Source organism: Girardinichthys multiradiatus, chromosome 21 (assembly GCF_021462225.1).
Source record: "Girardinichthys multiradiatus isolate DD_20200921_A chromosome 21, DD_fGirMul_XY1, whole genome shotgun sequence".
Classification (NCBI taxonomy): domain Eukaryota; kingdom Metazoa; phylum Chordata; class Actinopteri; order Cyprinodontiformes; family Goodeidae; genus Girardinichthys; species Girardinichthys multiradiatus.
Genome location: NC_061813.1, coordinates 4,468,674 through 4,488,882, shown reverse-complemented (window position 1 = coordinate 4,488,882; position 20,209 = coordinate 4,468,674). Strand labels below are relative to the sequence as shown.

The window sequence follows — 20,209 nt, the reverse complement described above, 5'->3', positions numbered from 1 at the left end:
GGCAAAATGTTCACACAATGTTGGACGTCCACACAATGTTGGTGTCCCGTCAGGGATTGATCGACACAATGTGTGTGTGCACACATACACGCGCACACCTATTCTTACTTAATTCAGATAGGGCTTGACATGTTTGTATATCAAATATATTTTATTCAAATCATGACTTATATTTTTTTCTTTGTCATCTGTATCATGTTGATAGACTATAACCTATTTCCCTATTTCCCTAACTGTCTGGGAGCAAGTGGACAATACAGTCCCCTTATAAAATGTCCCCAATAGAATAGTATCCAAATTTGGTATTGGATGGTTTAGGATTCTCATGGATAAATTTAGTAAACATATCACAGATTTGTGGTATCATGGTTTTAACACAAAAATGTAGGTGAAGGTGACAGTCAAGATTGTCAAAAAACAAAAATGCATTACATGATCTAACTGCTTTTATTCAAAACAGAAAAGCTGCTATTATTCTGACTGCTATCAATATAGCATATTTATTGTTATAGTTATAACAATGTGTGGATATATGGGTGTGTTTCCAATGTGGGATCCTGTTCCAGGAGCCAGGGTAGTTTTCTACAGGAAGCAAAACTCCACCCTGAACCTAGGATGGAGTTTTGTGATGGGAAGGAGCCAAATATTGAATATTCCCCATTTCATTGCCCTCTCAGTTTCTTCAGTTTAAATTTCCTGTTTACTTTCTTGTCACTCATATTGAATATCACAGTATTATGTTGTGCTTATATTTAAATACATTAATAAAATCAGTCATCCTTTGTGGGAATATTAATTAAATTAAATCTGGGCCTACAGTTGATGCTGAATCAAGTTCTGGTAATTTTTTCCTAAATTAAACTTGTAAAGTTAGATTTTTTTTACAACATTTGTGATTCCAAGATACAAATTTAAATAATCCCAGACTCCCAGGATTGTGAATTATTAACCAATTTTTAGTTTGAAAGAAATAGGCATTTTGCAATGGCTGCGACTGTGCTCTGGTCCAAAGGTAAGTAAAAGCAACCACTTCACTTCAAAGGATGTAATCTAGGTAAACAGCCCAGTTTGAGACCCCACAGTGGAAACACACAGTAGGCAAAACGGTTCCAGGTAGTTAACACTACTCACAAAAAGTTAGGAATATTCAGCTTTCGGGTGGAATTTCAGGATGAACCTAAAATGCACTATAACCTTTACAGGTCAATTTAATGTGACCTTCTCTAAACCTTTGAATGCACATTGTCCGACTGTTGAGTGTTTTACTACTTTTCGCACAACTTGCTGTCCTCTAACAAGGAGTTTAACAGCAAGATTCATAACCAATGTTTCATCCGTGAATCAACCAATACATTTCCTGGTTCAATCAGAATTGGTATCTAAACAGTCCTCATCATGCTGTTCACGTTTTGACATCATGAGACCAAGACGACACCTAACAATTGATCAACAGTACCTCGCCATTGCAAGACTTCAAACAGGAGGAAGTGTCCACTGAGCTTAGAGTGTCACCGAGTTTTATCAGTAGGTTGCAACAGAGATACAGAGAGGGTTGAAGAGTCACAGAAAGGCATAGAAGTGGACGTGCTTTGGCCACATCTGCTTCATTGCGAACAGTGCCTTGTGAACCAGATGATGAACGCCACTGAACCCCAGGCATAGCGAAGAGAGAGTGTCATGTGACACCATTTCGACCATGTCGACAGCTGTGTCTATTAGATACAGAATTGACCTACGCTTTTGCCCCTTTTCCACTGGCTCCATTTGGTCCTACTTGAGTCCACTCAGCTCACTGTGTGATTGTTTCCATTACTGTTTTTTCTGCACCGGTATCTACTTTTTTGGTCTCTGATCCTGAGCAGGTCTAACCGGGGCTGAGTCAGGACAACATGTGATGTGAACAGACTGCTGTTGATTGATTGGCCATGGGAGGAGGAGAATGAGAACGTTTTTGCTGAGGTAGAGCAGGGAAAAGTTAATAAAACTCATGTGCGACTACAAGAATGTTAAGGAACACAATGGCCAGAGTGCGACTAACCGAAATATAATTGGACTATTTACAAATCATAAACCATGCCTGAAGGCTGAAAGAGAAGAAAGAAGACACCATGTCAGCTTTCTGAATTACAGGCAGAAGACGCACTGTGTTTAATAACATCATAAACCAGCTGATCACACATAGAATCAGCTGTTCAGACGCACAAACATTTCCCTCAAAACAATACCACCACGAAACAGTGTGTTTGGTTTGGAAATGTATTGATGGTCCTTCAGTGAACCAGCGTCTACAGGAGGAGGGATCAGGTAGACAGCAGCTGCCCGTAATCAGACAGCCTGCATTGGATCAAACAGGAGGAAGACCCCGCTGAATATGCGGAGCACGAATATCCAATATCCAACCTAAAACTAACTTCACTGCGGTCAAAGGTCTGCCACTTTGCACTTTAAAGTTTTTGTCATCATTAATGCCATGGCTGAGACAAAAACTACCTCATAACGGCCAAAATTGTAACTTCCTTTTATGCAAACTTTGGAGCTGCCAGGATCTTTCTGTGTTCTTCTCTGTGTTGGTTTTTTAACAGGTTCAGTTGGAGGGTGGAGCCTTCTCACACCTGTGAGCCATTAGGCTTGTTATGGGAGACTTTTAAGGAGAGGGTGGCTGAGCATTCGACGCCTGAGTAACCCCTGAGTAACCCGTAACCTCATAACCCTCTCAGTGGGGGATCACCTGAGTCACCCGGACCTGAAGCCATGCAGGTGGGACGTACCTGCTTAACCCCTGAAGAACGGCAGAAAAGATTCGACCAAAAAGTGTGTTTATATTGCGGCGGCCAGGGACACTTTATTGCCAACTGTTCCGTGCGGCCAAAAGATCTGGTCTGCCATTAGTTACGGGAGCCCCGGCGGTCCAAAATCCATCAGGTGAGAAATCCCGTCCTACAATCCCTGCCACCATCTTGATAAACGAAAGGACTGTTATCATCTCTGCTCTAATAGACTCTGTGTGTGAACAGGACATCATTGATTCAGGGTTTGTTTCTGCTCATGGCATTAAAACTGTTCCTCTCCCCTCTCCTATCAAGGTGTCAGCTCTGGGGAGTCAGTCTCTCCCTCCCATAACCCATCGTACTGTTCCACTGGAGATCATCATTTCTGGAAATCATCGTGAAAGAATGGAGTTCAACATCTTTTCGACCCAAGCTACCCCCGTCGTCCTAGGTTTCAGTTGGCTGCAAAGACACAACCCTCAAATTAACTGGATCACACTCTCCATTGACTCCTGGTCCACTCCTTGCCTCTCTTCCTGCCTCCAGTCTGCAGTTCCTCAATGTGTCCAGCCAGTTAATGAGGAGGGGGCAGACTCCTCTGATCTGGCAGGAGTTCCGGAAGAATACCTGGATTTAAAAGAGGTGTTCAGCAAGAGTCGGGCACTTTCACTTCCCCCCCATAGACCCTACAACTGTGCTATCGAACTGCTCCCTGGGTCCCCACTACCCTCTAGTCGGCTATACAAGCTCTCCAAGCCTGAACGGGAGGCCATGGCAAAATACACCAACGAGTCATTGGCTGCAGGGATCATTCGTCCCTCCTCATCACCCTCAGGAGCAGGATTTTTCTTTGTTTCTAAGAAAGATGGTTCACTCCGACCTTGTATTGACTTTAGAGGCTTAAATAACATCACTATTAAAAATAAATACCCGCTTCCCTTAATTTCATTTGCTTTTGAGCCAGTTCAGGGATCTTCCATTTTTAATAAACTTGACCTCCGGAATACATATCATCTTGTTCGCATTAGACAAAGGGACGAGTGGAAGTCTGCCGTCCACAATCCACTCGGCCATTTTGAGTATCTGGTAATGCCTTTTGGGCTCACTAATGCGTCTGCTGTGTTTCAGGCGTTGGTTAATGACGTTCTCCGTGACTTCCTGGATATCTTTGTTTTTGTTTATTTATATGATATTTTGATTTTCTCTAAGACCCTACATGAACATCGGACACACATCTGTTTAGTCCTCCAACGTCTCTTCGAGAATAGTCTGTATGTGAAGGCAGAGAAATGTGGCTTCCACCTCAAGTCGGTGCCCTTCTTGGGCTACATCTTCGAGGGGGGACAGGTGAGAGCTGAACCCGAAAGAATCAAAGCAGTCGTAAATTGGCCGGTTCCGGAGAACCGTAAGCAGCTACAACACTTTCTGGAGTTCGCCAACTTCTACCGGAGGTTTATAAGAAACGACAGTCAGGTTGCCGCACCTTTGACCGCCCTCACGTCCACAAAGACCGCCTACTCCTGGACCCCTGCAGCTCAAGCAGCCTTCCCAAGAGCTCAAAACACGTTTCTCCACGGCCCCCATTTTGACTCAGCCTCAGCCATCCAAACAATTCGTTTTAGAAGTTGATGCTTCAGGACCACAAGCTTCATCCCTGTGCCTTTTTTTCCCATCGTCTTACTCCCACTGAACGCAATTATGACGTGGGGGATCAGGAGTTGTTGGCTATTAAGTTAGCTCTGGAGGAATGACGCCACTTACTTGAGGGATCTGAAACCCCGGTGCAGATCTTTGCCGACCATAAAAACCTTTCATATCTGCAATCAGCCAAACATCTTAACCCCAGGCAGTCTAGGTGGTCATTGTTCTTCTCACGTTTTAATTTCAACATCACTTATCGCCCAGGTTCAAAAAATACCAAACCTGACTCCTTGTCCCGGTTATACTCCTTCCAGGATGATGAACAGGCAGAACCCATCCTACCGCCTCACTGCATTATTAGAGCCATCACATGGGAGGTTGAAGATTGGGTTAAACAGGCCCTGTTGTCAGAACCAGACCCTGGTACGGGACCACCTAACCATACCTACGTTCCATTACCCGCCGATTCTGGTGGCCCTCTCTTCACCATGATGTCAGGACCTACGTACTTGCTTGCTCCATCTGTGCCACAAACAAGACTGAGACTCAGCCTCCGTCAAGGTTATTACAACCCCTCCCAATCCCTAAGAGGCCCTGGTCCCACATGGCTCTAGATTTTGTGACCGGCCTGTCTAAGTCAAGAGGTATGACCACCATTGTTACAATTATTGATTGTTTTTCTAAAGCCTGCTATCTTGTCGCCCTCAGAAAGCTGCCCATAGCGCTTCAAACAGCCCAGATCCTCATAAAACATGTTTTCCGTCTCCACGGCATCCCACGAGACATTGTCTCCGACCAGGGACCGCAGTTCACTGCCCAGGTAAGGAAACAGTTTTGCACAGCCTTAAATACCTCTGTCAGTCTCTCCTCTGGTTTCCACCCTTAATCCAATGGTCAGACGGAGCGAATGAACCAGGAGCTGGAGGCCGCTCTAAGGTGTGTGACCTCATCAACCCCCTGGGATTGGAGTACCCATCTCCCTTGGATTGAGTACGCTCATAACTCACATGTGTCAGCTGCTACTGTGTTCTTTCCTTTTGAAGCCTCACTGGGATACCAGTCCCCTCTATTTACAGCCGATGAGAAGGATGCGTCAGTCACCTCTGTTCAACATTACATTAGACGCTGCAAGCGCCTATGACAACTGACCACCGCAGCGCTTCATTGCTCCGCAGCCACTAATCGGCGCTTGGCCGACCGGAGAAGAACACAAGCTCCTCATTACACCCCTGGACAGCATGTATGGCTCTCCACCCGTCACATTCCCTTGAAACCAGCGTCCGGCAAGCTCTCCCCCAGATACATTGGCCCCTACGTCACTGACGCCGTAATCGGTCCCACCGCAGTCTGCCTCCGGCTGCCGCCATACCTACGTATTCACCATACGTTCCATGTCTCCCATGTAAAACCTGTCCGTTCCAGTACCCTGTGCCGTCCTTCTGAGCCCCCACCACCAACCCAGGACATCGACGGGCAACCTGCCTATGCTGTGCGACGTATCCTGGGGTCCCGCAGCTGGGGATGGCAATACCTGGTCGACTGGAAGGAATACGGCCCGGAGGACCGCTCCTGGATCCCTGGGTCCTTCATCCTGGACAAGTCCCTCATGCGGGATTTCGAGGCTTCCCGATGTAGTTCGTCTGCTTCTGCTGGACCGCCTTGTGGCAGTCGTTGAGGGAGGGGTAATGTCAGGATCTGTCTGTGTGTTCTTCTCTGTGTTGGTTTTTTAGCAGGTTCAGCTGGAGGGTGGAGCTGCGTGCTGCCGTCTCACACCTGTGAGCCATTAGGCTCGTTATGGCAGTCTTTTAAGGAGAGGGTTGCTGAGCATTCGACGTCTGAGTGTCATCCTTTGTGGTGCCTCCCTAGATCCTTCTGGTGGTTCCTGTGTTACCTGATCTCGTTCTCCTTCTGAGTTACCCGTTTGGATCGCAGACTTGCCATTACCGGGTTCTAGACGCTCAGCTACCTACCTGTCCGCCCTCCAATGAACTGCTTACCTTTGGAAAACACAGACCTTCCATCCAAAAACGGACCTCCCCCCCCCGGACTCCTATTTCTGCCTGCAACAATAAGCCTTCATCACTCAATCTTCCCCTCCTCACTCAGAAACTTTACTCACCGTTCTGCTTTCCCTCCTCAGTGGACGTTCCGCCGGAGCCGCCCTGAATTCCTCATCCATGTCATATCCCGTCTGAATAAAAGTCTTAAACTTCATTTGTCTCCTGAAAGTTTCTGCATGTGGGTCAAGAAGCTTGGTAAAACGATGACAGGAGCTTTACCAGACAGCGGTGTCTCTCCTCTCTGCTTCTCCTGCCACCCCCCTCACATCAGAACTCCAAAGCCTTATTCAATAAGTTAATTATCCCAGTGGATACTTTTTTACATGTAAAAACATATATAAGACATTCTTGCATATTGTCACGTTCCTACAATAATGTCCTATGTAATTTTTTGTGAAAATTTCTTTTGTGCCTAAATCATTTCCTCGTGATGCTAGCCACCTATTGTAAAATTGTCTAAATCCTCATTTGAGGAGGTCATACAATTCCATGCCTGTTGTATAATGGCCTATGTCATGAGTGTGACTTTGACAGTTTGACAGGCTTTTCAAAATGATGACCGCTTCAGAAAAAACCAAAATCTACTCAGTCACTGAAGCTATTTCCTATAATCCAGGGCTCATCCCGTATTGATAAGTGATAAAGATTACCACAATATAGGCTATGCGTTGAATACTGCATAAATATTTAGTATTTTAATTGTGTCTTTCAGTCAGCATTTATGTCCACAAAGTAGCTACATTCATGAAGCTAGCATTTAGAAAGCGTGGAAGAGCTCCAGAACTTGTGGCTGTAATAATCGTTTTTTGTCAATTCCATTCTTTCTTTTTCAAGATTACTTTATCAACTGTTTTTTTCTTAATGTTCCATATTATATGATCTAATTGAAAAAGATATGTAGCTTAATAAAAAGGACCATAAGAAAGGGCTATGTCAACACTCATCTCACATGGAAACACTTCTGCTGTTTTGAATGGTTTGAAAAACCTGACTGCTTACAGGAGACCTTTCACCAATCCTGGCAAATCAGTTAAATGGCTTCTACTGCAGATATGAAAAGCAGTAGTTCACATCTCAATCCAACTCCTCCACATCCCATTCAGACACATTCTTGCCATACACCAACCACAACCCTACCTTCGGATCCCCTGCCTCCACTAAGGATCTCAAAGGAAGATGTAAATAGAATCTTTCAGCGCCTGAAACTGGATCACACAGCGCCATCATGCCTGAGAGGACAACTGGCACCCATTTTCAATGAGATCTTGAACATGTCATTGGAACTGTGTGAGGTTCCCTCCTGCTTCAAACGCTCCACCATCATCCCAGTACCCAAGAAACCCACCATCACAGGATTAAATGACTACATGCCTGTTGCACTGATGTCTGTGGTCATGAAATCCTTTGAGCAACTGGTGTTGAAGCACCTGAAGGACATCACAGGCCCCCTGCTGGACCCCGTGCAGTGTTGTGATTATTAATCTGAAAATATTATTTAATATTAATATTTTAATATTTTATCAAATAATATTTTGGTCTGTTAAGGGTTGTCCTGTGAATACCGGCCCAGTAAATCGATGGTATTAGGACAAAATAGAAAGGTGTGAGACGAGCTCTGACATTATTGAACAGCATAAACTCTGCACATATATGGAATGAATTCACACAATTTCTTAAAATACAAGAATTTATTAACAAAAATAAGTCAACTCAAAGTCAAACATATTTCAGTCAACAAACTCTTTACTATGCTAAAACAATCCAGCTAAACTACCAAGCAGAATTAAAGAATAAGGAAGACTAATAGGCTATGTACAATATATACAAGTTGGTTAAAGATGGTTGAAAATCGTGACCAAAAAGAATGATGCAACGTTACCATGCAATGTTTATGTTTGAGAACCAAGGATTATCTTGAAGAATCTGGAAGTGAAGTTAAATTAGTCTTGGAACTAACTTAGGCAATAATCAGCAAACGTTTAGACAACCATTCACAATGCAAGATCAGATAAAATATTATTTTAATAAAATAATGTTTTAAATAATGATCTGCTGAATGAAACCAACCTTCTGGATGACCATTTCTCAACAGTGTCTAACTAGCTGCCTTTATTTATTGAAATAATATTTGTAGAAATATAATTAAAGGAGTATTTTGGAAACGAGCCAAATCTTTCTGGAGAAATGGGGCTTAATGGTGTTTACTTAGTTATCAAATCTAGTAAATGATGTTTAGGGACTATTATTTACTGGACTGAAGACTAAACCTTTCTGGGTAAATATTATTTAGCACCAGAATCAAACACACACCTATAAAAATACTGTTATAAATAAAAGGGTTAAAATGCATAATTGTGGACGGCGCGTTATGAGCAATCTTCTGTGTTTAAAATCACCCTTCAAGTAAAGTTTGACTTAACTTAAAAACACACAAACAGAACACAAAAAGGGCACGTGTTCTGCAGATAGCCTGCTAGCACTAAGATAGCCGAGTTTCACACAAACAAAACCAAACTTCATAGAATGAAAACGTTCAGATCATTTCATCCTAACTGTTATCCTGCCCAAACCTAACTTCTGACCATGGTGAGAAAATGTTGTCCAAGGAGTGAAGTTTGAAGAAACGTCCACAGTCAACAAGCGGTTAGCTCGGTAGCTTCGCGGGGGGTTGAAGGTGCGTTCGCTCTGTGAACAAAAGGTTAGCTCCGGAGCTGTAGCTGGGCGGCCCGTCCTGTCCGCTGACCACACGGGTTAACACGGTGATGCGGTCTCTGGTGTCTTCCTTCCAGAATGGGAGACCGCGTCTTTGCAGGGGCTTCTCTCGAACACGGTTTGCTTCTGCAAGGCTCGGAGAGAAAGTCAGCAATGCTTATACCTTAATTTCCCCTCTTTATGAATGAAATCACCGGGTACACAAACAGTGCTTCACTCATACTTAACTTGTGCATATGATCGCATGATCTTATGACACTCTTGGATCCAGTTTGAAGAGTTTATGTCTTTTTGCCAGCAAAAGACATTAGTGTGCTATGTCCCCCCTCCTATCCCGATGAACACTGGTGTGGAAGAGAGCGGATGTAAGAACAGCTGTGCTTTTATTTGGGTAGCGGGGTCACAGGAAGTCCGCAGCTATCCCGTTTCCTGGCTGTGCCGGAAGAAGGTTAATGCACTTTATTTTGAAAAGTTCCAGAAGAGTTTGTACCGAAGTTTAATGTTGAAATCCATGGCTGGGTCCCAACAGCAGTTTGCCTACCGAAAACAGGTCAACAGATGATGCAGTCAACTTGGGACTACACGTCACCAACACCTCGACCACCCAGGGATGCCAGGATCCTGTTTGTATACTTCAGCTTGCCCTTCAACACCATCAACCAGACATCCTCCACCAGAAGCTAATCCAGCTCAAAGTCCCAGCCTCCACCTGTCCGTGGATCACCAGCTTCCCAAAGGACCTGCAGCAGCTGGTGAGGCTGGGGAGCATCTTCTCCCGCACAAGAACAGTCAGCACCAGCGCCCCCCAGTGGTGTGTTCTCTGTCCACTCCTCTTCTCCCTCTACACAAACGACTGCACTTCAGCGGACACCATCTGTGAAACTCCTGAAGTTTGCAGATGACACCACTGTTATTGGACTGATCCAGGACAGCAGCAGTCTGCATACAGACAGAAGGTGGATCGCCTGGTACACTGGTGTGGTCAGAACCAGCTGGAACTCAATCCATTCAAGACTGTGGAGATGATGGTGGACTTTCGGAGAACACCACCCCCACACACCCCCCTCACCATCCTCAACAACACTGTATCTACTGTGGACTACTTCCGGTTCCTAGGAATGACCATTTCTTGAAACCTCAGATGGTCCTCACATATAGACAATGTTTAGAAGAAGGCCCAGCAGAGACTGTACTTCCTGAGGCAACTCAAGAAGTACAACCTTCCACAGGAGCTGCTTCTTCTACGCTGCCATCATTCAGTCTGTCCTGTCTTCGTCCATCACAGCATTGTTTGTCTCATCCACAAAACAGGACAGGTCCAGACTGCAACAAACAATCAGGGGCTGCAGAGAGAATCATCAGGGCTGACCTTCCCTCTATCCGGTCACACAAACTGTTTAGACTTTCACCTTAAGGTGGGGCTACAGAGCGCTGTCTGATAAAACCAGCAGCAACAGAGAGTTTCTTCCCCCAGGCTGTTTCTCTGATGAACACTTGACAGTCCAGAACAACACCATGGACTGATCTCACATTACGGTATATTCCATTGCAAAGTCAATTGTATATACAGTACAGACCAAAGGTTTGGACACACCTTCTCATTCAAAGAGTTTTCTTTATTTTCATAATTATGAATATTGTAGCTTCACACTGAAGGCATCAAATTTAGGAATTAACACGTGGAATTATATACTGAACAAAAAAGTGTGAAACAACTGAAAATATGTCTTATATTCTAGATTCTTCAAAGTAGCCACCTTTTGCTTTCGCACACTCTTGGCATTCTGTTGATGGGCTTCAAGAGGTAGTCACCTGAAATGGTTTTCCAACAGTCTTGAAGAAGTTCCTAGAGATGCTTAGCACTTGTTGGCCCTTTTGCCTTCACTCTGCGGTCCACCTTACTCCAAACCATCTCGATTGGGTTCAGGTCCAGTGACTGTGGAGGCCAGGTCATCTGGTGCAGCACCCCATCACTCTCCTTGGTCAAATAGCCCTTACTCATCCTGGAGGTGTGTTGGGGTCATTGTCCTGTTGAAAAATAAATGATGGTCCAAATAAACGCAAACCAGATGGAATAGCATGCCGCTGCAAGATGCTGTGGTAGCCATGCTGGTTCAGTATGCCTTCAATTTTGAATAAATCCCCAACAGTGTCACCAGCAAAGTACCCCCACATCATCACACCTCCTCCTCCATGCTTCACGGTGGGACCCAGGCCTGTAGAGTCCTTCCGTTCACCTCTTCTGCGCCGCACAAAGACACGGTGGTTGGAACCAAAGATCTCAAACTTGGACTCATCAGACCAAAGCACAGATTTCCACTGGTCTAATGTCCATTCCTTGTGTTCTTTAGCCCAAACAAGTCTCTTCTGCTTGTTTCCTGTCCTCAGCAGTGGTTTCCTAGCAGCTATTGTACCGTGAAGAGCCTGATTTACACAGTCTCCTCTTAAGAGTTGTTCTAGAGATGTGTCCGCTGCTAGAACTCTGTGTGGCCTTGACCTGTTCTCTAATCTGAGCAGCTGTTAACCTGCGATTTCTGAGGCTGGTGACTCCGTCCGCAGCAGAGGTGACTCTTGGTCTTCCTTTCCTGGGGCGGTCCTCATTTGAGCCAGTTTCTTTGTAGCGCTTGATGGTTTTTGCGACTGCAGTTGGGGACACTTTCAAAGTTTTCCCAATTGTTCTGACTGACTGACCTTCATTTCTTAAAGTAATGATGGCCATTCGTTTTTCTTTACTTAGCTGCTTTTTTCTTGCCATAATACAAATTCTAACAGTCTATTCAGTAGGACTATCAGCTGTCTACTGTATCCACCTCCTGCACAACACAACTGATGGTCCCAACCCCATTTATAAGGCTTGAAATCCCACTTATTAAACCTAACAGTGAAGTGAAAACCATTTCAGGTGACTACCTCTTGAAGCTCATCAACAGAATGCAGAGAGTGTGCGTAGCAGTAATCAAAGCAAAAGGTGGCTACTTTGAAGAACCTAGAATATAAGACATATTTTCAGTTGTTTCACACTTTTTTATTCAGTATATACAGGTCCTTCTCAAAATATTAGCATATTGTGATAAAGTTAATTATTTTCCATAATGTAATGATGAAAATTTAACATTCATATATTTTAGATTCATTGCACACTAACTGAAATATTTCAGGTCTTTCATTGTCTTAATACGGATGATTGTGGCATACAGCTCATAAAAACCCAAAATTCCTATCTCACAAAATTAGCATATTTCATCCGACCAATAAAAGAAAAGTGTTTTTAATACAAAAAACGTCAACCTTCAAATAATCATGTACAGTTATGCACTCAATACTTGGTCGGGACTCCTTTTGCAGAAATGACTGCTTCAATGCGGCGTGGCATGGAGGCAATCAGCCTGTGGCACTGCTGAGGTCTTATGGAGGCCCAGGATGCTTCGATAGCGGCCTTTAGCTCATCCAGAGTGTTGGGTCTTGAGTCTCTCAACGTTCTCTTCACAATATCCCACAGATTCTCTGTGGGGTTCAGGTCAGGAGAGTTGGCAAGCCAATTGAGCACAGTGATACCATGGTCAGTAAACCATTTACCATTGGTTTTGGCACTGTGAGCAGGTACCAGGTCGTGCTGAAAAATGAAATCTTCATCTCCATAAAGCTTTTCAGCAGATGGAAGCATGAACTGCTCCACAATCTCCTGATAGCTAGCTGCATTGACCCTGCCTTTGATAAAACACAGTGGACCAACACCAGCAGCTGACACGGCACCCCAGACCATCACTGACTGTGGGTACTTGACACTGGACTTCTGGCATTTTGGCATTTCCTTCTCCCCAGTCTTCCTCCAGACTCTGGCACCTTGATTTCCGAATGACATGCAGAATTTGCTTTCATTCGAAAAATGTACTTTGGACCACTGAGCAACAGTCCAGTGCTGCTTCTCTGTAGCCCAGGTCTGGGGAATGCTGCACCTGTAGCCCATTTCCTGCACACGCCTGTGCACGGTGGCTCTGGATGTTTCTACTCCAGACTCAGTCCACTGCTTCCGCAGGTCCCCCAAGGTCTGGAATCGGCCCTTCTCCACAATCTTCCTCAGGGTCCGGTCACCTCTTCTCGTTGTGCAGCGTTTTCTGCCACACTTTTTCCTTCCCACAGACTTCCCACTGAGGTGCCTTGATATAGCACTCTGGGAACAGCCTATTGGTTCAGAAATTTCTTTCTGTGTCTTACCCTCTTGCTTGAGGGTGTCAATAGTGGCCTTCTGGACAGCAGTCAGGTCGGCAGTCTTACCCATGATTGGGGTTTTGAGTGATGAACCAGGCTGGGAGTTTTAAAGGCCTCAGGAATCTTTTGCAGGTGTTTAGAGTTAACTCGTTGATTCAGATGATTAGGTTCATAGCTCGTTTAGAGACCCTTTTAATGATATGCTAATTTTGTGAGATAGGAATTTTGAGTGCATAACTGTACGTGATTATTTGAAGGTTGACGTTTTTTGTATTAAAAACACTTTTCTTTTATTGGTCGGATGAAATATGCTAATTTTGTGAGATAGGAATTTTGGGTTTTCATGAGCTGTATGCCACAATCATCTGTATTAAGACAATGAAAGACCTGAAATATTTCAGTTAGTGTGCAATGAATCTAAAATATATGAATGTTAAATTTTCATCATGACATTATGGAAAATAATGAACTTTCTCACAATATGCTAATATATTGAGAAGGACCTGTATGTGAATTCATAGTTTTGGTGCCTTCAGTGTGAAGCTTCAATATTCATAGTCATGAAAATAAAGACAACTCTTTGAATGAGAAGGTGTGTCCAAACTTTTGGTCTGTACTGTATATGTACATTTAAAAAGATGTTCTTTATTTCCACTGTTATATACAGGGGTTGGACAATGAAACTGAAACACCTGGTTTTAGACCACAATAATTTATTAGTATGGTGTAGGGCCTCCTTTTGCAGCCAATACAGCGTCAATTCGTCTTGGGAATGACATATACAAGTCCTGCACAGTGGTCAGAGGGATTTTAAGCCATTCTTCTTGCAGGATAGTGGCCAGGTCACTACGTGATACTGGTGGAGGAAAACATTTCTGACTCGCTCCTCCAAAACACCCCAAAGTGGCTCAATAATATTTAGATCTGGTGACTGTGCAGGCCATGGGAGATGTTCAACTTCACTTTCATGTTCATCAAACCAATCTTTCACCAGTCGTCATCCTGATACACAGAACCGCCTTCAGGATACAATGTTTGAACCATTGGATGCACATGGTCCTAAAGAATGGTTCGGCAGTACTTGGCAGTGACGCTCCCATCTAGCACAAGTATTGGGGTAAGGGAATGCCATGATATGGCAGCCCAAACCATCACTGATCCACCCCCATGCTTCACTCTGGGCATGCAACAGTCTGGGTGGTATGCTTCTTTGGGGCTTCTCCACACCGTAACTCTCCCGGATGTGGGGAAAACAGTAAAGGTGGACTCATCAGAGAACAATACATGTTTCACATTGTCCACAGCCCAAGATTTGCACTCCTTGCACCATTGAAATCGACGTTTGGCATTGGCATGAGTGACCAAAGGTTTGGCTATAGCAGCCTGGCCGTGTATATTGACCTTGTGGTGCTCCCAACCGACAGTCCTGGTGGAAACCGGAGAGTTGAGGTGCACATTTAATTCTGCCGTGATTTGGGCAGCCGTGGTTTTATGTTTTTCGGATACAATCCAGGTTAGCACCCGAACATCCCTTTCAGACAGCTTCCTCTTGCGTCCACAGTTAATCCTGTTGAATGTGGTTCGTCCTTCTTGGTGTTATGCTGACATTACCCTGGATACCGTGGCTCTTGATACATCACAAAGACTTGCTGTCTTGGTCACAGATGCGCCAGCAAGACGTGCACCAGCAATTTGTCCTCTTTTGAACTCTGGTATGTCACCCATAATGTTGTGTGCATTTCAATATTTTGAGCAAAACTTTGCTTTTACCCTGCTAATTGAACCTTCACACTCTGCTCTTACTGGTGCAATGTGCAATCAATGAAGACTGGCTACCAGGCTGGTCCAATTTATCCATGAAACCTCCCACACTAAAATGACAGGTGTTTCAGTTTCATTGTCCAACCCCTGTATATACAAAAACAAAAATCCTCACTGAGAGCAAAGTGTACTGGAGTCAAATTCCTTGTTTGTCTGTACAAACTTGGCAATGATTTTGATCTGTTATTAAATGTTAGGTATTATTTAGTCAACTCAGAGGTAAGAACGATACAGTCATAGTTACTTGCAGCAAGGGTAGCCCACTTTGCAGTGAAACTACAAAGTTTTTGACACCCTATTTCTTTATTTATATGCACAGTTCAACAGACAGCTCAGACAGGGTGTGTGTGTGTGAGAAAGAAAGGAGGCTGGTTCACACAGAGATAACAATGATCTCACACTCACAGGGAGGAAGGCATAGTGCAGGTGCCTTGCAACACAAAGTTTTTACATGAGTGATAACAAGTTTTTGCACCCATCCAACAGTCCCTCCTTTTATCACAAGTAAAAACATTTAATATAAAAACGAGTAAGAAAAAATACTCTGTATGAGCGAAAACCCACGGACGGTAAACAGATTATATTTTGTGGGAAATACTCATACGGTCCCGCCGCCCTCGGCAACCATTAAAAGTTAAATGTTGATTAATACTTGAAAACATAAAAATAAAAAAATAATACTTGAAATCATAAAAATAAAAGAATAATACTTGAAATCATAAAAATATAAGAATAATACTTGAAATCATAAAAATAAAAGAATTAAAAAATCTGCCCTGTTTATGTCATCATTGTACTTTTTCTCATTTCACTTAAGCAACAACTTCTTTCAATTTTCTGCTGTAAGGTCATTTTATGAAATACAATGTATGAGTACACTCAGGCTTTTGATGTGATTTATTTACAACATGTCATCATAATCGTCCCCTTCATTTTCGTGCATTTCTACCTGGTTCAATGTTGCATATGCCACCGTGACTGACTGAGTTACTATTCTTTGTACCATGCATTTGCAACATGGGATAATACATATTGACAGGAGACACAGAAGGCCCATGCATGCTATTACTGCAACTAAGAGAACCTTAAAACAGATTTATCCATCCCCCTGTGAGCATCCAATCTAACCAAGAAGAGTTAGGATCTGGGTGGTCATGTGCCATGACATTTTACAGATTCCGTAGGTTGTTTAATGCTCCCGTTATGTTTGCAGAGTGTATATTATCTGGGATATATGTGCAACAGGTGTTATTCAATAGAACACAAACGCCCCCTGTTGATGCTGTTAGAATATCCAAAGCCATGCGGTTCTGAATTATCATGGCTCGCATAGCGCTCATTTCTGTGTTTTGACCCTCTTCTCCTATTATGGAGTTATTTAGAAACAATCCAAATCGATAACTTAAAGTTTCCACGCGCAGCATTAATTTGCCCACACCTAACCAGGGTAAGAGAGATAATAATGTTTTATCATCTTTAGACCAAAGTTTAAATTCATCTGGGACATTTGTTCCCCAAATGGGGTCATGTGGTTTAACATCTATTTCCCTTTTTGATCTCCTATGTGGTATAACTATAGTCTGCTTACTAAGTACCACAGTGTGATCTGATGTGAAAACTGGGGCACATACACCATACCAACTGGGTGGAAGCGTTATTATCACATAACCATGCCACCCCTTCTATCCAGTATGTGCCGTTTCCGGGATTATTCCTGTAAGTGTAGAAGTAGTTACATTTCGTAGTATTCCCTACAAAATGAGTATGATTCCCTGTAATATTTTGTCTTATGCAGTGTCGATGGTTTCCGGGGTCTGTTACATATGCTTTGAATGGTTCTGATTTCCCTGTAATGTTGAGAGGTTGCCATTGTTCTCTGTCGCAAGTGCAGTTTTCTGGGTCACAACTGTAATTTAATCTCTGGTTACTGAAAGATTGGTCTGGCATAAGAAATAACTTTTTATTTGTATATCCTATCAGGCCCATTGATATGACGCAACTTGTCTCGGTGAGGTTCATAGCTTTGACATATATGGTGGGGCCTTGGGAATGCACGGGCATTATAGAACACACATAACAATCAGTTTTATTTTGAGTTTTAGCTGTGTCATACACATAACAATACCAGTAATTTTGCAGAAATGGGTGTGTGTTATGTCCTTCCGTCAGTGTTCTGAGATGGGTCCCGTCTGATGTCCATCTCTTCTGGTTTGGTTTCACCTCCTGTGGATCCTGCTTTAGATAGAGAAAGAGTCCTGCTACCAGAATTAAGCTCAGGCTTATCAGTCCTGTCCACATGTTACAGAGAGCCATTTTATAATTGGGCGCAGATCAGCTGTTTTCTTCACCGGTTTGAGACGCTGGGCCATATGGGTCCTCCAACTCCTTTGAACCCGGACTTCCTTCTGCTACCCCGTCGGTTGGTTTGGCTCCTGTAACGGCAAAACTGGCTTACAGTGGCTTTTATGGATCCAGGAAGGCCTCTCTGCTATTTTCAGAGCTGTGGGCGTTGTCAGGAGTATTTGAAACAGCCCTTTCCACCAAGGAGTGCTCCAATCCTTCCGGTGGAGTGTCTTAATCAGGTATGCCCTTCCTGTTCCAACATGGCTGTGCACTGATGCATAAATCAAGGTCCATAAGCCTATGGATGAAGAAGTTTGGTTTAGAAAAACTTGACTGGCCCAAGATAATATGTTTAATGTTTGGGGACCTTCTACAATAAGCCAAACAACTGTTATTTTCAGAGGACTTCCACATATGTCTAGAGGTGGTGTTAGACAGAGGATATGGTCACTTCTGTTTCCTGGAATCTAAATAGTGGGTGAATATCCTGTGGCAGTAAAAGTCAAGGTGTTATGAGCATATTTTGTCTACTAAAGCTCCCTGCTCCATGTGGTAGGATTAGAGGCAACTTTACAATGCAAGGCTGCTTAAAATTCCTGATTGGCACACTCAGTTTGGCCATTAGACTAGGGGTGAAAACCCTACGATAGTTTCACAGTAGCCCCAAAAGCCTTTAAGACCTAGGAGGTAAACTGCAGGTCAGACACGACATCCAAGGCAATGCCGTATAAACGAAAAATTACTTAACTAGGTGTTGAACAGTTTTTAAAAGCAATGAGGAACTTGATTAAAGGTGAGCAGCTTTAGAAGATCACTCAACTATTCTCAAAATAACAGTATGGCCCTGAGAAGGTGGAAGATCAGTAACAAAATCTTGGGCTATGCAGGACCAGGGTCAACTCAGGACAGGTAAATGTTGTAAAGGGCAAGATAGTGGCTGGTTTCTGTTTTTTTTTTCTGGCACAAGCTGAACAGGCTAACACATATCTTGATGTCATTATCCATAGATGGCCACCAAAAGATGCGCTTAATGAGAAAGGGAGTTCTACTCACCCCACGGTGCCAGGGAAATCTGGCAGTATGGGCCCAGTTTATGACCTGTGGGCAGACAGAGGATGGGACTCACAGTCAGTTTGGGTGGCCCATTTTTGCTGGGCATTGAGTATCTGGGTCTCAATTTTCCCAGTGAGGCTTCCCACGACACAGTTAGGTAAAAAAAAATGGTTGCTGGGGTGGAAGGTACATTTGCTGAGGAAAACAGACGAGACAGAATCAGGTTTGATGTTACAAGATCCTGGGCGGTATGTAATGATAAAATTGAATCTGTTGAAGAACAATGACCACCGAGCTTGTCATACATTAAGATGTCAAATTAGGACACATGAGTCACTGGCCCTACCCTCTATACAAAAAATTACTATGGTTCCTAAACTGATTTATCCAGTAAAACTGTGTACACAGTACTTAACATGTGATGTGTACCATGAGAATTACTAAATTAAAAATTGGTTTTCAATAGTATGAAAAAAAGCGTCAGAACTTTTAAGGTCACTTTCCTGAATAAGTCATACCTTAAGTCATAAGTCATAGCCTTTTAAAAATGTTTACATAAAAAAATTTATTCCGAGAATAATATCAAGTCAGTTAAAATTTTGGAATAATGATATGGTCAGCTCAACAGTAGAGGGTGTTGTCAGCTGTTTTAGTGGTGATAAAATTAACAGGTTCACTGAAGGGGCAGCAATGAGACGACCACAAAAACAGGAATGGTTTTGCACGTGGAAGCCACAGACATTTTTCCCTCCTCATTTTGTATGACTGCTTTTCAGTAGGTTTGGATCTGTGGGTTGATAACTTTCATTTTCATAAATGATATGGCATCTTTTTGTTCCTAACACATTACCCATTTCATATCAGTATGGATATCCAGCATGATTTTTTTCCATTTAAGATATGATGTGTTTTCAAAGTGTTCTTTTATTTTTTTTGAGCAGTGTAGTTGACTTTAAGGGCTTGAAGGGGTTTTGTGAAAATGGTTATTGGTGAGGTGAATGAATATTATCAAATGTTTTGAGCCAAGCTACTCTTGACAGCCAATCACAACTTTGTGGCTGATTTCTGAACTATAATTTTTGTAAAACTTTGATCTCCCGAGACCAATTTTGTCTAATTGCAATTTCTTTTTAATAATTATAATATAAGAACATACAATATAATAGTATTCAAAATATTTGTTCTATTCTTTCTTCTCTAAGCAGTCAACTATTCATATTAGAAGCAGAAGTGATGTCAAGTCGTGTTTGTTTGGGAAAACATGGCTTTACTATTTTAAAACGAAGACATAATCACTACAGTTCAGTGTTTAAAGTGAGTTTAGCATCTTAAATTAGTGTTAAGCGTGGTTCACATTACTAAAACAACATTCAACATGTGTATTCCGTAGAAAATATATTCTGTCCATAACATTAAGTTTCAAAAAGACTGTCAACACGTCTAAATCCAGCATGTTCATAACACATAGCCTGAACGCTGAAAACCATAAAACCTAGACCTTCTATCTAGCAGTCATGTGAATTCCTGAAATCAGACTCACTCTTTGGCAGTCTGAATGATTCGACATGTCAGATAATACAGTTTACTTTTAAATAGCTTTTT

At 42.9% G+C, this 20,209-nt stretch overlaps 1 protein-coding gene across 1 annotated transcript in view; it reads left to right on the top strand.

Moving 5' to 3' along the window:
* The window catches only part of LOC124857913 (E3 ubiquitin-protein ligase HECW1), a 210,636-nt gene that overhangs the window by 47,788 nt on the left and 142,639 nt on the right, over positions 1-20,209 (top strand). The gene's annotated exons all lie outside the window — the stretch shown is intronic.